The 14,729-nt window shown below is 45.1% G+C and overlaps 1 long non-coding RNA gene across 3 annotated transcripts in view; it reads left to right on the top strand.

The window, feature by feature from the left end:
- The window catches only part of LOC140467984 (uncharacterized), an 86,879-nt gene that overhangs the window by 44,735 nt on the left and 27,415 nt on the right, over positions 1-14,729 (top strand). Inside the window, exon 1 of one of the 3 annotated variants that reach the window (XR_011955555.1) lies at positions 5,179-5,871. The exons of the other annotated variants lie outside the window; for them this stretch is intronic. This is a non-coding gene — a long non-coding RNA (uncharacterized lncRNA). Of the gene's footprint in view, positions 1-5,178; positions 5,872-14,729 lie in introns of those variants that run through there. 3 annotated transcript variants of the gene reach the window in all.

Raw genomic sequence — 14,729 nt, 5'->3', positions numbered from 1 at the left:
GGTTCTCTGAGCCACTCCACCTTGGGGCCTTTAGCATAGTGTCAGTTTTATTCACAGCATCCTTGGTAGCCAAGGACGTCAGCTAGTTGGGCCTTAAATGCTGAAAAACCCTTCTCCGTGTCTCTCTCTCTCTTTCCTCTTTTACGATCCTCTTTAAACCTCTTTGACCAAGCCTTTGGTTCACCCATCCAAAAGTCTCCTGAGGCAGTTCATTGTCGAAAATGTCAGGTGGCACTCCAGGGGGTGGTTTACCTTGCTGTGGGTGCTATGTAAATGCAGGTTGTCATTGTTTAAGAATTGGACTTGGTGCTTGGGTCGTGTCAGCGATGCCAGGAAGCTAGCTCAGTCAACCCTGATGTGTGCAGGCTGGAAATAGGTGGGAGTTGTTAATTTGTCGGAGAATATCACTGTTGCTCTTTGATTTGGAAAGGTGTATGTTCCAGACCCACACAGTGGAAAGCCATAAGGCCATAAGACATAGGAGCAGAAAGGCCATTCAGCCCATTGCATCTGTTCCATCATTCAATCATGGCTGATCAGTTTCTCAATCCCATTCTCCTGCTTCTTCTCTATAACCCTTGATCTCCCTGATACTCAAGTACCTATCTATCTCAGTCTTTGATGGGTTTAGATAAACTATCTGGATTGGTGCAGGCTGAGAGGGAAGGGCCTGTTCCTGTGCTGTCCTTTTCTTTATTCTTTGTTCTCTTTATTCTTAAATATACTCAATGACCTGACCTTTGCAGCCTTCTGTGGCAATGAATTCCCATAGATTGTCCACTCTCTGACTGCAGAAGTTTCTCCTTATCTTCATTCTGAAAGCTCTTCCCTTTACTTCAAGGTTGTGCCCTTGGTTCCTAGTCTTTCCTGTCAATGGAAACACCTTCCCAACAACCCGCTCTGTCTGGGCCCTACAGTATTCTGTATGTTTCAATTAGATTCCCCCCTCATCCTTCTAAACCCCATCGAGTACAGACCCAGAGTCTTCAAATGCTCCTCATATGTTAAGCTTTTCTTTGCTGGGACCATTCTTGTGAACCTCCTCTGAACACGCTCCAAGGCCAGTACACCCTTCCTGAGATAGGGGGCTGTGCACAAAACTCCAAATGTGGTCTCACCAGAGCCTTATAGAACCTCAGAGGTACAGCCCTGATTTTATATTCAAGTCCCCTCAAAATAAATGCCATCATTGCATTTGTCTTCCTAACTATTGACTCGACCTGCAAGTTTACCTTGAGAGAATCCTGGACGAGAACTCCCAAGTCTCTTTGCACTTCAGACTTCTGAATTTTCACCCCATTTAGAAAATAGCCCTATTCTTCCTACATGACCTCACACTTTCCCACATTGTACTTCCCATGTGCCAGCCTTCAGGTAGCACTTAGAACATAGAACATAGAACAATACAGCACAGAACAGGCCCTTCAGCCCACGGTGTTGTGCCGACCATTGATCCTCACGTAAGGTAACCCTAATGTACAAACTCTCAAATTTCTGTGACCATATGCATGTCCAGTAGTCTCTTAAATGTCCCCAATGACCTTGCTTCCACAACTGCTGCTGGCAATGCATTCCATGCTCTCACAACTCTCTGTATAAAGAACACGCCTCTGACATCCCCTCCACCAAAAGCTTAAAAACCCCTCATCTTAACAATTTCTGCCCTGGGAAAAAGTTTCTGGCTATCAACTCTATCTATGCCTCTCATTATCTTGTACACCTCAATTAGGGCCCCTCTCTTCCTTCTTTTTTCCAATGAAAAACGTCCGAGCTTAGTCAACCTCTCTTCATAAGATAAGCCTTCCAGTCCAGGCAGCATCCTGGTAAACCTCCTCTGAACCCTCTCCAAAGCATCCACATCTTTCCTATAATAGGGCGACCAGAACTGGAGGCAGTATTCCAAGTACAGTCTAACCAAAGTTTTATAGAGCTGCAACAAGATCTCACGACTCTTAAACTCAATCCCCGTGTTAATGAAAGACAAAACACCATATGCTTTCTTAACAACCCTGTCCACTTGGGTGGCCATTTTAAGGGATCTATGTACCTGCACACCAAGATCCCTCTGTTCCTCCACACTGCCAAGAATCCTGTCTTTAATCCTGTACTCAACTTTCAAATTTGACCTTGCAAAATGCATTATCCAGGTTGAACTCCATCTGTCACCTCTCAGCCCATCTCTGCACCCTGTCAATGTCCCACTGCAGCCTACAACAGCCCTCTATACTGTCAACGACACCTCCAACCTTTGTGTCGTCTGCAAACTTGCTGACCCATCCTTCAAACTCTTCATCCAATTCATTAATAAAAATTACAAAGAGTAGAGGCACAAGATCAGAGCCCTGTGGAACACCACTCACCACAGACTTCCAGGCAGAATACTTTCCTTCCACTACCACTCGCTGTCTTCTGTCGACCAGCTAATTCTGTATCCAGACAGCTAAAGTTCCCTGTATCCCATTCCTCCTGACCTTCTGAATGAGCCTACCATGGGGAACCTTATCAAATGCCTTTCTGAAGTCCATATACACCACATCCACAGCTCGACCCTCATCAACTTGTCTAGTAACATCCTCAAAGAATTCAATAAGATTTGTGAGGCATGACCTGCTCCTCACAAAGCCGTGTTGACTGCATTTAATCAAGCCATGCTCTTCTAGATGGTCATAAATCCTATCCCTCAGAATCCTTTCTAACACCTTGCAGACGACAGACGTGAGACTGACTGGTCTGTAATTGCCTTCCTTTGGGAGTGCTGAGAGAGCGCTGCTTTGCCCGAGATGCCGTCCTTAACATGGGACATCAAATCAAGGCTCTTTGGCTCAGTTCTGGGGAAGGGTCACTCAACCTGAAAGGTTAATCTGATTTCTCTCCACAGATGCTGCCAGGCCTTCTGAGATTTCCCAGCAATCTCTGCTTTTGTCTCTTTGGCTGTAGGATGTTTTGAATCACTCTGATGTTGTGAAGACTCCTGTACAGATACACTTATGTTTTTTAGAAAGTTCTGTCTCACATAAGTGAGAACACAATGGTTCCATGGAACAGCTCACAGACACACAGACCACCAAGACAGTATCAGACAGGTAAAAATGAGGACTGCAGATGCTAGAAACCAGATTCTAGATTAGAGTGGTGCTGGAAAAGCACAGCAGTTCAGGCAGCATCCGAGGAGCAGGAAAATCAACATTTTGGGCAAAAGCCCTTCATCAGGAATACAGGCAGAGTGCCTGCACGGTGGAGTGATAAATGAGAGGAGGGTGGGGTGGGGAGAAAGTGTGGTCTCCTCTACATTGGGGAGACTGGACGCCTCCTCGCAGAGCACTATATGGAACATCTCCGGGACACTCACACCAATCAACCACACCGCCCTGTGACCCAACATTTCAACTCCCCTCCCACTCTGCCGAGGACATGGAGGTCCTGGGCCTCCTTCACCGCCGCTCCCTCACCACAAGATGCCTGGAGGAAGAACGCCTCATCTTCCGCCTCGGAACACTTCAACCCCAGGGCATCAATGTGGACTTCAACAGTTTCCTCATTTCCCCTTCCCCCACCTCACCCTAGTTCTAAACTTCCAGCTCAGTAACTGTCCCCATGACTTGTCCGGACTTGTCCTACCTGCCTATCTTCTTTTCCACCTATCCACTCCACCCTCTCCTCCCTGACCTATCACCTTCATCCCCTCCCCACTCACCCATTGTACTCTATGCTACTCTCTCCCCACCCCCACCCTCCTCTAGCTTATCTCTCCACCCTTCAGGCTCACTGCCTTTATTCCTGATGAAGGGCTTTTGCCCGAAACGTCGATTTCGAAGCTCCTCGGATGCTGCCTGAACTGCTGTGCTCTTCCAGCACCACTAATCCAGAAACTGCAGTTTGTCTGTTGACTGCTTTCGGAGAGGAATTGATGCATTTCTTTATATGCTTAGACCATAAGCAGAAATAGGCCATTCAGCCCATCGACTCTACTCAACCATTCAGTGAGATTGTAGCTGATCTGATAATCTTCAACTCCACTTTCCCGCCTTTCCCTCATTGCCCTCAATCCCTTTCCTAAAAACCTATCTGCCGCCCTCTTAAATATACTTCATGGCCCAGACTCATTAACCCTGTGAGGTAAAGAATTCCACAGATTCCCTACCCTCTGAGAGAACAAGGAAGAACCTTCACCGTTGACTGATTCTTCCATCCATTAAGAATGCTTGTGGGGAATATGGGATCAATGGGTTTACCATGTGGGATCATCAGACTGGATGGAGTTCTGGAAACTTCTTTCATGATCAGGAAGCTTTCCCACAGGTTTTGAAATGAGTGCAACGACCTCAAGATTGTCTTTAATCTTTCTTCCCTCATTCTCCTTCTATAGAATCAAGAAAACAGCTTCCTACACTTAGCGTACAATCTAGACAAGGGGTAACAGATTACCCAAGGGAGGTAAAGAGTCACAAATGGTTTAGTTGTAACATTTAAAGTGTGTTTTCTTTGAGAGCTATCAATTCAAATGGAGAACAAAATAGATGCAATAGATATATATGAGAGGTGAGGGTTTGACTGGTCTTGAATCTGATGGACACAGTATAGTCTGCAATAATCACCTCTTTGTCACTTGGCAATGGTAGTTTTTAACTCAATCTACAGACACTAAAGAACCTCTTGGTCCTTTCTCATGTGCTTCTTTCCTTTTGAGATGACTGTTAGTTACAGGGTCATTGAGGTTTATAGCATGGAAGCAGGCCCTTCAGCCCAACTTATCTGTGCCGCCCAGTTTTTGCAATTTAATCTAGTCCCACTTGCCTGTGTTTGGTCCATGTCCCTTCGTATTTATCCCATCCATGCATCTTAAAATTGTACTCACTTCCACCACTACCTGGGGCTCAGTGGTTAGCACTGCTGCCTCACAGCGCCAGAGACAAGGGGTTAAATTCCTGACTCAGGCGACTGTGTGTGTGGAGTTTGCACATTCTCCCCGTGTCTGCGTGGGTTTCCTCCGGGTGCTCCTGTTTCCTCCCACTGTCCAAAGGTGTACAGGTCAGGGTGAATTGTCCATGCTAAATTACCCCTGGTGTTCAGGATATGTAGGTGAGGTGCATTGGTCAGGGGAAATGTAGGGTAATAGGGTAGAGGAATGGGTCTGGGTGAGATACTCTTCAAAGGGTCAGTCTGGACTTGTCGGGCTGAATGGCCTGTTTCCACACTGTAGGGATTCGATGATTCTACCTCTGGCAGCCCATTCCAGACACTCGCCACCCGCTGTGTGAAACAAAATGCCCCTCTAGCCTCTTTTGTATCTTCTCCTCTCACCTTAAACCTATGTCCTCTAGTTTTAGACTTCCCTAACTATTGGCTATCTACCTTATCTATGCCCCTCATGATTTTATAAACCTCTATCAGGTCACCCTTCAGCCTCCCATACTCTAGGGAAAACAGCCCCAGTTTATCCAGCATCTCCTTATAACACAAACCATCCAGTCCAGGGACCATCTAAGTAATCTTTTCTTGGTATGTTTTAGGATAGCCCATATACAGTGTATTTAATATATTCTAGTATATTTTATTGCTAAATGTCATTGGGTATTCTCACTTATTCAGTTCCATCCTGCCATCCAAATTGTCTGACTATCAACAGTTGTTGCTCAAAATACTGTGTCCCTTTTCTACCCTCCTATTGTCCCTGAGCTCACTTCACTGCTTATCCCTTGGGAAGACATCTCATCCCTTTATTTGGATATGGGGACATGAAACCCCACTGTACTGGACTGAGGAAGGTCAGCACCTGAAGAGGCTGTGCGACTGAGAAAGCATGCTTGGGGCGAGCAACGGACCCGTGACTGGGCTGCGTCTGTGCAGAGACTGGACAGATTCTTGAACAAGGTAAAAACAAGGGTTGCAGACGCTGGAAACCGATCCTAGATCAGAGTGGTGCTGGAAAAGCACAGCAGTTCAGGCAGCATCCAAGGAGCAGGAAAATTGACGTTTCGGGCAAAAGCCCTGATGAAGGGCTGATGCTGCCTGAACTGCTGTGCTTTTCCAGCACCACTCTAATCTAGATTCTTGAACATGAACTTGATCAGCGGAACTAATGGTTAAGAAACCACAGCCTCAGTGTTCATACCTACAATTAACATTTTTAGTAATTCTATAAACATCTCAAGAATTTCTTGGAACTATATTACTTGAACGACCATTTTTTTTCATGATCAGTGCTGTGCAATAGAGCTCACCCTTTGGTTTGTTAACACTTCCACAATATCCATTCCCCTGACATCCTCACCTCCACAATATCCATTCTCTAACATTTCCACAATATCCATTCTCTAACATTTCCACAATATCCATTCTCTAACATTTCCACAATATCCATTCTCTAACATTTCCACAATATCCATTCTCTAACATTTCCACAATATCTATTCTCTAACATTTCCACAATATCCATTCTCTAACATTTCCACAATATCCATTCTCTAACATTTCCACAATATCTATTCTCTAACATTTCCACAATATCCATTCTCTAACATTTCCACAATATCTATTCTCTAACATTTCCACAATATCCATTCTCTCACATTTCCACAATATCCATTCTCTAACATTTCCACAATATCCATTCTCTAACATTTCCACAATATCCATTCTCTAACATTTCCACAATATCCATTCTCTAACATTTCCACAATATCTATTCTCTAACATTTCCACAATATCCATTCTCTAACATTTCCACAATATCTATTCTCTAACATTTCCACAATATCCATTCTCTAACATTTCCACAATATCCATTCTCTAACATTTCCACAATATCCATTCTCTAACATTTCCACAATATCTATTCTCTAACATTTCCACAATATCCATTCTCTAACATTTCCACAATATCTATTCTCTAACATTTCCACAATATCTATTCTCTAACATTTCCACAATATCTATTCTCTAACATTTCCACATATCCATTCTCTAACATTTCCACAATATCCATTCTCTAACATTTCCACAATATCTATTCTCTAACATTTCCACAATATCCATTCTCTAACATTTCCACAATATCCATTCTCTAACATTTCCACAATATCCATTCTCTCACATTTCCACAATATCCATTCTCTAACATTTCCACAATATCTATTCTCTAACATTTCCACAATATCCATTCTCTAACATTTCCACAATATCTATTCTCCCGAGATCATAACTTCCACAATATCCATGGGGAGGCATTGGCTGAGTGGTGTTAATCCAGAGACCCCGGTAATATCTTGGAGAACTGGACTTGAACCCAGCCATAGCTGTATTTTAGGAAAAGAAGCTATCATCTTTGCTTACTCTGGACCACATGTGACTGCAGACCCACAGTAATGTGACTGACTCCTAACGGCCCTCCGGGCAATTAGGGATGGGATAATAAATGCTGGCCTGGACAGTGGCACCCACATCCCTTGATTAAATTTTAAAAATCCATCCTCCTAATTTCTACAATATCCATCCAACTGCTACTCCAAGTTACTCCCAAAGTTTACTTTCCTCATACCCTAACCCTCTGATAATATCCATCCTTCCAAACCCCTGGAATGTTATCCCTCTGTCACTGTAACTCCAGCAGTCACCATTTCTCCAGCAGCCTGTGTCTTCCACAAAGCCGCTACCATGCTCTAACCTTCCCACGCTAACTCGCAATCAGTTGATCTATCTCTGACAGTACTCTTTGCAGGTTCCTTTTAGCAGGTAAGCAACAGACTGCATAATGTACAGTCAGCTGCTTCACACTTTTACTCTTCGCTACCCTGCGAGATTTCTGATGAAGAAGTAGGTTTGACGGCTGGAGCTGTGCCAGGTGGGTCTAAACTTCTAGATGGAGAAAGATCATTCATGCCCTGCAGCTTTGCAAAGTTTCACCAGCCGTTTCGATTCTCTGAGGGATGCGAAATAAATTTCTCACACAAAGTCAGCCCGTGTACGTCGTGGGTGTTAAGAAAACACCCTTCCACACTTCCTCACTGCAGTTTGCAATCTTTTTCCAATGCAGTTTCCAATTGCTGTTTTCTTCCCCCACCCACCCCCCACATCCCCCCACCCACCCCCCACATCCCCCCACCCACCCCCCAGCTTTTCTGTCCCCTTTCTGAAGTTTGTGTTGAGAAATCGAATTCAGGGTGATGAATTCCCTGATGGTTACATTTACAGACGCACAGGTAGAGAACCGTACAGTACTGACCTGTAGCCTTGAATGTTATGATACTTTAAGTGTTCGCCCAAGTGCTTTTTAAAGGTTGTGAGGTTTTCCACCTTAACTACATTCATGGGCCATACTTTCCAGACTGCAACAACCCTCTGGGTGAAAGTATTTTACCTCAAACCCCTCTCTAAACCTCCTGCCCTTTCCTTACAATTCCACCCCATTGTTACTGATCCTTCCACTAAGGGGAACGGCTGCTTCCTCTCCCTCCCACCATCCATGCCCCTCCATAATCTTACACACTCCGATCAGGTCCCCTCTCAACCTTCTCTGTTCCAAAGAAAACAACCCCAGCTAATCCAGCCTCTCTCCATCGCTGAAATACTCCATCCCAGGGAACGTCCTGGCGAATCTCCTCTGCACCCCCTCCAATACAATCACATCCTTCCTGTAGTGTGGGGACCAGAAGTACACACAGTACTCCAGCTGCGGCCTCACCAATGTTCCCGTACAACTCCAACATAAACTTCCTGCTCTCATAATCTGTACCACAACTGGTAAAGGCAGATGTTACCCCGATTAACTTGTCCTGCCATCTTCAGGGATCTGTGGACCAGCACCCCAAGATCTCTCTGTTCCTCTGAGCCTCCTAGCGTCCTGCCATTTATTGAGTGCTCCCTTGTCTTGTACCTTGTTCCAAAGTCCAACATTTTTCAAGGTCAAATTCCATCCAACCAATCTGTCTATATGCTCCTGTAACCTAACCTTCTTCCTCGCTATGAATTTCAAATCCAATTTCAATCAATTTCATCACAACCTTTCTGAAGAACGATCACTGAACCCGAAACGTTAACTCTGTATTCTCTCCACAGATGCTGCCAGATCTATTGAGTTTCTCCAGCAATTTCTGTTTTTGTTTCAGATTTCCAGCATCCACAGTTTTTGGTTTTAACCTTAGAGGGAGTCTAGGATAGGACGTGTAGTGGGATGTTTCCTGGATAGGATAAACAGACAAGGTTGTTCCCCTGGAATGCAGGAGTCCATAACTAGAGGGCATAGGTTGAGAGTGAGAAGGGAAAGGTTTAAAAGGGACTTAAGGGGCAACACTTTCACACAGAGGGTGGTGTGTATGTGAAATGAGCTGCCAGAGGAAATGATGGAGGCTGATACAATTACAACATTTAAAAGGCATCTGGATGGGTAGATGAATAGGAAATGTTTGGAGAAATATGGGCCAAGTGCTGGCAAATGGGACTAGATTAGGTTCGGATAACTGGTTGGCATGGACGAGTTGGACCGAAGGGTCTGTTTCCGTGCTGTCCATCTCTATTACTATGACCTCAGAATATCTCACTGCTCTTGACTGCCAATGAAGGGAGACTGATTAGCAAGGTTAGATCTCACGGAATACAGGGAGAACTCGCCATTTGGATACAGAACTGGCTCAAAGGTAGAAAATAGAGGGTGGTGGTGGAGGGTTGTTTTTCAGACTGGAGGCCTGTGACCAGTGAAGTGCCACAAAGATCGGTGCTGGGTCCTCTACTTTTCGTCATTTATTTACTTGATTTGCATGTGCACATAAGAGGTACAGTTAGTAAGTTTGCAGATGACACCAAAATTGGAGGTGCAGTGGACAGTGAAAAGGGTTACCTCAGATTACAACAGGATCTTGACCAGATGGGTCAATGGGTGAGAAGTGGCAGATGGAGTTTAATTCAGATAAATGCGAGGTGTTGCATTTTGGGAAAGCAAATCTTAGCAGGACTTATACACTTAATGGTAAGGTCCTAGGGAGTGTTGCTGAACAAAGAGACCTTGGAGTGCAGGTTCATAGCTCTTTAAAAGTGGAGTCGTAGGTAGTTATGATGTAGAGGTGCCAGTGTTGGACGGGAGTGTACAAAGTTAAAAAATCACACCACACCAGATTATGGTCAACAGGTTTATTTGGAAGCACTAGCCTTCGGAGCGCTGCTCCTTCATGAGGTGGTTGTGGAGTATAAGGTTGTAAGACACGGAATTTATAGCAAAGGTTTACAGTGTGATGTAACTGAAATGATATATTGAACATGACTGGATTGTTTGTTCAGTCTCTCATCTTTTAGAATGAACGTGTTGTTTTCAGTTCTTTCAATGTAAATGGAAGAACATTTAAAAGTTACATTCTCAAGTGAATTAATGTCATGTCGGCCCAGACAATACATTGAAGGTGTGAGTTGCTCTGTATGAGACAGTCTGTGCCACAATGGCCAGACTAATTCTAATCTATAAAAAAAAACGGATTTACAGAATCTTACATGTCTTTGAGCAAATTAAAATGTAATTCTGCAAGTACAAATTCATCCCACAAACTTATATGTGTGTGTGTGTGTCTGTGTGTGTGTGTGTAGGAGTGTCTGTCTGTGTGTGAGTGTGTGGAAAGTGCAATGGTGATCACCTACAGTGTGACATGAACCCAAGGGCCTGGTTGAGGCCATCCCCATGGGTACTAAACTTGGCTGTGAGCCTCTGCTCGGCAATGTTTCGTTGTTGCCTGTCCTGAAGTCCGCCGAGGAGGACGGTCAAACGAAGGTCCAAGGTCGAATGTCCTGAATCGCTGAAGTGTTGTGCGACTGGGAGGGAACAGTCTTGTCTGTTCATTGTTGTGTGGTGTCCATTCATCTGTTGCAGGTAGATAGGATAGTGAAGAAGGCGTTGGGTATGCTTTCCTTTATTGGTCAGAGAATTGAGTACAGGAGTTGGGAGGTCATGTTGTGGCTGTACAGGACATTGGTTAGGCCACTGTTGGAATATTGCGTACAATTCTGGTCTCCTTCCTACTGGAAGGATGTTGTGAAACTTGAAAGAGTTCAGAAAATATTTACAAGGATGTTGCCAGGGTTGGAAGATTTGAGCTACAGGGAGAGGTTGATTAGGCTGGGGCTGTTTTCCCTGGAACATCAGAGGCTGAGGGGTGACCTTATAGAGGTTTACAAAATTATGAAGGGCACGGATAGGATAAATAGACAAAGTCTTTTCCTTGGGGTGGGGGAGTCAAGAACTAGAGGGCATGGGCTTAGGGTGAGAGGGGAAAGATATAAACGAGACCTAAGGGGCAACTTTTTCGTGTAGAGGGTGGTACGTGTATGGAATGAGTTGCCAGAGGAAGCGGTGGAGGTTGGTACAATTGCAACATTTAAAAGGCATCTGGATGGATATATGAACAGGAAGGGTTTGAAGGGATATGGCCGGGTGTTGGCAGGTGGGACTAGATTGGATTGGGATATCTGGTCGGCATGGACGTGTCGGACTGAAGGGTCTGTTTCTATGCCGTACATCTCTCTGACTCTTTGACTGTGAGTACTTTTGGAATGTTTTCACTGCCCCGTTGTAGACTACACAAGGAGAGATGTTGGTTTACCGTAATGGTCTTAGATTTAGCTCTCCAAAAACTCAAGCTAGTGGTCTTGAGTCAGGCGTTTGAATCCCACCACACCAACCAGTGAATTTTCAAATCATAAATACAGCATAGAAAATTAGTCTTAGCATTGGTAATTATAACCATATGATCTAAAGAAGACCGATACTCGACTTGAAATGTTAACTATTTCTCTCTCCATCAATGCTGACTTTCACCCGCATTCTTTACTCTTAAGCCCTAAACAATTGCTGTTAAAAATCCACCCCCTGTCCTTTTGGGAAGGGGTCCTGCTGTCTTACCCAGTCTGGCTTGCCGCAGAGCTGTAACAATGTAATTGGTTCTTAACTGCTCTCCTCTCATGATAATTATGGATACCTAACAAAGGCTGGCATTGTCATTGATGCTTACAACCTGAAAAAAAAACCTAAAATTTATTCACTCATGGGATGTGGGCATTGCTAGCTGGGCCCAGCATTTTATTGCCCGTCCCTAGTTGCCCCTTGAGAGAATGTGGGGTGAGCTGCCTTCTTGAACAGCCGAAGCGCCTGTGGTGTAGGTTGACCTACAATGCCCTTAGGGAAGGAATTCCAGGATTTTGACCCCGCGGCACTGACGGAACGGCGATATAGTTCCAAGTCAGGATGGTGAGTGGCTCGGAGGGGAACCTGTGAGGGATGGTGTTCTTATGTATCTGCTGCCCTTGTCCTTTCGAGATGGAGTTGGCTGTGGGTTTGGAAGGTGCTGCCTGAGGATCTTTGGTGTACTTCTGTAGTATCTCTTTTGACAGTGCAGTGCCAGCGGAGATTTTCTGGACTGAGACTTGACCTCACAATTCTCTCAATCCAAATATATTACCCACTGAGCCACAGCTGACCCAGCCTATGTTGTTTCTCAGTGTGGTTGATCAACGACCATTAAAAGAGTTTGGCACAATACTCGACCCCAATGCTCGATAGTCACCAACCCATCCTCCAACGGTTGTGACCTAGCCACTGTCAGTCTCAAATATGTTTGATTTGTGACGGAATGTCAAACTGAACACCCTGCCTTACTGAGATCTCAGTTTGACCACATTACTGCAACATTAGGATACTGCACTCTGGGACTTCGAGGTTACAATGTGAGCAGACAGTGGGAACATTCTAACATGGCCAGCTCTCTGTACAGTGCTTGTTCCTTGCTCCATGAGTGGCTCAGTGGTTAGCACTGCAGCCTCACAGCGCCACGGAACTGGGTTTGATTCCACCTTTGAGTGATTGTCTGTGTTGAGTTTGCAAATTCTCCCCGTGTCTGCATGGGTTTCCTTCAGGTGCTCTGGTTTCCTCCAACAATCCAAAGATGTGCACGTTCAGTGGATTGGCCGTGCTAAATTGCCCTGCAGTGTCCAGGGATGTGCAGGCTCGAGGGGTTAGCTGTGGGAAATGCAGGCTTATGGGGTGGGGCTGGGAAGGATGCTCTTTGGAGGGTTGGTGTGGACTTGATAGGCCGAATGGCCTGCTTCCACACTGTTATGATCCTCTGACACGATGGGTCTATGTTGATACTGACAGGATGTGGCTCTCACGCTAAACTCTCCGCCCAACTGCAAGGTATCTCCGGGATCAAACACCAGACTGAAGTGAGCATATCATTTCATTCTGAAATTAATTTTCTCACCCAGACTAGGATTCTAGTTGGCAAAAGAAGCATCAGCAACAATTGAAAATTAATTTTAAGCAAAATCAAGGCATCACTGGCAAAACCAGCATTTGATGCCCACTTCCTGTTGCCGGTGGGGCCATTTCTAAGGGCAGCTAAGAGTCAATCTCAATGCTGTAGGTCTGGAGTCACATGTAAACCAGCAGATTCCTTTCAGATTAGTAAATGATATGGGATTTCTTTTTAAAGAACAGCCATCAATTGCTGTCATGGTCACCAATACTGAAACTAGTTATATTCCATATTTATTAACTGGACTCAAACTCCAGGTCGGATTTGAACCAGGATTTCCAAGAATATTACTCGTTGAGGGATGATACCACCATGCCACCGTTTCCCTCTTTTTTTGATGCAGAGTGGGGTTAAGGTCTGGATTGTGCTGCCCTAGAGCATGTTGGGAGGCAAATTCAGTCAAGGCATTCGATTGAAGAACTAACTGAAGAGAAAATTAAAATTGTGGGGGCAGTGAGTTGGGGTGGGGCGTAATGTTGGGGAGGGTTAAGCTCTGTGAGCTGTTCTGTCTCATTTAGCGACATGGTCTCCCCACACCACCATTCCTCTATCCCCATCCCTGGGTGGGATGAGTCCATTAGGATGGTTGCCCTTGGAAACCAGACTTTCGGCCCCATGCTTGGCCTGGCCCCGGCCTCATGTTGGGTGTACCGTGACAACGGGGGCAGGGAGACCACTAACCACATGAGGAGAAATGAGCTCCCCTCTTTCTTAAGGCCAATATTAATGCCATTCAGGGTCTGGCAAGTCACTGCTGGGGGTGGGCACAGAATGGTACCACCATTGTCAGGTTTTGGGTGTTAACACATATCCACACTCTCTTCCTGAGTTTTTGTCAGCAAGGCACCACCATTAAGGTTAGCTTTTTCCAAACCGCTGGGTCCACAGAGACAGCAATACGACAAACAAGGGTATAAGAAACACAAGCACATATAGAAGCAGAGCTTTTGTACTGAATGTGTGTCTAGGCCTGACATGATTCTCAGGCATTCTATCAATTGAACGCTTTCTACTTGCAAAGCAGAAGAAATTTTTCCTCAATATGTGGCTTAGATTAATGAAGTTCTGTAGTGTGAATATCATCAGCAAGGCTAACGTTTATTGCTTATTCATCATTGTCCTTGAGGAGGTGATGGTGAGCCACCATATTGAATTGTCGCCATCCTTAGGCTGCAGGGAGTCCCTTGATGCTGTTGGGGAGGGAATTCCAGGACTTTGACCCAACGGCTTTCCAAGTCAAGATGGTGAGTGGCTCGGAGGGGAACTTGCAGGGGACGGTGTTCCTATGATGTCCTTGTCTGTCTGGATGGAAGCAATTGGAAGGTGCTGTCTAAGAAACTGGTACAGACCAACTTGAGACGTGGTGTCTCAAGGTTTCTTGGCTAACAAGAAAACAGATCCCTTGCACAAGCTCAGGAATAAAGGCTTCTATCTCTGGGA

This window comes from Chiloscyllium punctatum, chromosome 46 (genome assembly GCF_047496795.1).
Source record: "Chiloscyllium punctatum isolate Juve2018m chromosome 46, sChiPun1.3, whole genome shotgun sequence".
Lineage (NCBI taxonomy): Eukaryota > Metazoa > Chordata > Chondrichthyes > Orectolobiformes > Hemiscylliidae > Chiloscyllium > Chiloscyllium punctatum.
This window is presented reverse-complemented; position numbering and strand designations above follow the sequence as displayed.